The following is a 2,940-nucleotide window of genomic DNA, read 5'->3' on the forward strand; positions in this document are numbered from 1 at the left end:
GTTGTACTAGTTTTTAGACAGTTTGGGAAGCATACAAAAATACAGCTGATGGGAAGCGTTCCAATACTATAGTAGGGTCCTTTGTTGTTCTGGGGTCAAACTCCTCCTGATCCCCCGTCACCCTTCTCTGTTGGGCAGTCCCTTTTGAAATGTCCCTTTACACCACATAGATGGCATATCCGAGAAATTTCGACGTTGGTGGTTGAAGTAATGTGTTGGATCTGAGCCCTGCAGTGATTGATGGTGTGTCCCTTTTTGTTGCAGTTTAAGCACTGCATTACTCGACAAGGTCCATGATGGTGATAGTTACATTTGTTGCACTCTGGGAGCTTGCCAGCATACGGTCTGGCTGGGTTAGGGATAACTGGGATGCCAGTAGGGATGACAGTAGGAGGTACATATGTCGTGGCCGTGAAGGCTGCCACAGGTTGTTGTCTTTTGTTCGCCCCTTGGGGTGCTTTGCCTTTACCTCTTTTCCTGAACCTTTGTCTGTTATTCTTGGGCTTGAGGTTCGGAGTGTTGTGGCAGTTCGTTACTCGTGGGTGTACTTGGTTGTCACTTGGATTGGAATCATTGATACCCATTCCGCTAACATTTGCATTGTTAGCGTTAAGGTGAGTCAGAACAGCTGTCACGGCAGCTGAGACTGCAGCTTGAAAGGTAGCTGCATCGATATGAAGGGTAGGGGTTTCGTTGTTCGGCTGACTATTTCCGGATGACGACATGATTCTGTAACATGGAAAGAAAATGAATTTGTGAGCGATTATGGTTGAACCTAGATGTATTTAGATCGTACAAGTAAAGAGTAGAAATAAGTTCTCGAGAGTTTGACCTACATCCCTATGATGTAGTCCTAGAAAAGAATAGAAGTAGTTCACATAATGGTCTCAAGACGTTTAACGTTCAAATAGGGGGGTTCAACACGAGGACTTCCCAGGGGGTCACCCATCCTAGTACTACCCTCGCCCAAGCACGCTTAACTGCGGAGTTCTGATGGGATCCGGTGCATTAGTGCTGGTATGATCGCATCCCTGAAAGAGAATTGGGAATGATCCCTGAGCTAAATTACCCTAGTCCAACAACTTGACTAGAGTGGGTTTCAGATAGACTCCTATGATAGTATGATGGAAGTATTTGAACAAAGAGTGACACAGAATTTAGCCGACTGACAATGTCATTGATGTTTAAGATGTAACAGGCTTGGGAAAATTGACCTTGTAGAGGGTCTTACATCACACCCGGAGTAGGAAAGTTTTGGCCGCCTAAAGGCCTAACTAAAAGTACCTACGGTACAAGATAGTTTCATAGAAAATGCCACATAGGACATAGATAGGAAAAATGATTCCTTTTTAACAGGGAAAGAAAGTAAGGCATCTACTACTGGCGGCGGTCATCCCTCTGGTGAACCCTCAGTTCAGCCAGTTGCCGCTCCATATCAAGCATGTGCCTTTCGTACACCCTCTGGCGTACTCGGAGTTCTATGACTTCGGCTCGTGTTTCAGCCAGTGCTTGCAGCAGGGTTTCATGGTCTCTCTCAGATCTTTCACGAGTGCACTCAAGGCGATTGGTGCAGATTGTATGCATTCTTGCATTTGCATCAACCTCTGCGATATGATGGAGAGCTGTTCTGCCCTGAATCTTGTTTCGGGCAACTCTACGGACCAGAATTGGAAGAATTCTGTCTGCTGAGCTTCCTTCGCTTATGTTGTAGAAGCTTCGGTCTCCATTAAACAGCATAGGTTGGTGTTTCTCTTCGCTCCAGGTTTCCAAGCATTCTACCCAAGGAGGCGTCGGGCCTTGAAAAGCCGGACGAGGGTTAGGATTCGGAATAAGAGCCATCGGGGGTAGGTTCTCCACTTCAGGTTCGGAGTCAGAACCATCAGCAAATCCTTCAGCTTGGTGACCATCCACAGGGATTGGGTGATCATTATCTGGCTCCTCTCCGAGCCATCCAGCATTGCCGTGGTTAGGGTAGTACGGGTCGTCGTGGGGATGGAATCCAGCCATGATATTTACGCGAGAAAAGGGAATATAAGAAATAACTAAGTAGACGTGCTAATTAGATAATTATAAGATGATCTTTATCAGATACTTCAATACCTGTTTAGTGCATACTAGTTATATGTATTCGGGACAGGATAGACCTTCGAATAAGCGACCCTAACTCTAAGTCCACAACCCAACGAGGAACAGGAAGTAAAGCAAAGATCCACAGATTCTAAGTCTATGACGTCCTGGATACATATAATTTTAATGTATCCACTAAGCGATTATTGACCTATTGATAAAAATCTATTTAGTTCTCAGATAAGCAATTATATTAACACCAAATACCCCTATGGTATTTCATTGTGGTAGTGTTGGTAAGTTTTTACACTTGTTGCCACGTCACAACCATTCTTGGGCATATGCTAATCACTCCTCAGACCAGCATAGTTGATCAGGCTATGCCATTCCCAGGACTGATCATACATCCCCAAGCTTACTTGTGATATTCAACAATCGTAATACTTTTGTTCTTGTCATTGTGACATTGATTTTAGTATGAATGCATGCATGTATACTTTTAATAAGAAACTTTTTGTTTCTAAAAGTATAGTTATTTGAAAATGTTAAATCAGAGACCTTAGTCCCAATGCATTTATAGTTTGTATATCTTATGTGGTTCGATATACTTAGTTCACTATAAACAATGCTCTGATACCAATCTGTCACACCCCCAAACCAAGGATGGCGGAAACGTCCGGGGATGGAGGACTTCATGTAGTATCACAACAACGAGTATAATAGTGCTCAAAGTAAAAACAACCATCATAAATATAATTGAAAGGGTTACACCAAAGTATATGTTTACATGATTCAAATCAATTACATTTTGTTGACAAAATATGAAATGTTTGACGCCTTAACGTCCCATCCTCAAAAGCATTCGATTACCTG

General features: G+C 43.1%; 1 non-coding gene across 1 annotated transcript; it reads right to left on the reverse strand.

Annotated features, from left to right (window-relative positions):
- Positions 1–912: 912 nt before the first annotated feature.
- LOC145135165 (5S ribosomal RNA) lies at positions 913–1,031 on the reverse strand. The gene has a single exon (XR_013719635.1). It is a non-coding gene; the product is annotated as a 5S ribosomal RNA (ribosomal RNA).
- Between the last annotated feature and the right edge of the window lie 1,909 nt (positions 1,032–2,940).

The sequence above is a fragment of the Lactuca virosa genome, chromosome 8, assembly GCF_052849685.1.
Source record: "Lactuca virosa cultivar CGN04683 chromosome 8, Lactuca_virosa_CGN04683_v6, whole genome shotgun sequence".
NCBI lineage: Eukaryota > Viridiplantae > Streptophyta > Magnoliopsida > Asterales > Asteraceae > Lactuca > Lactuca virosa.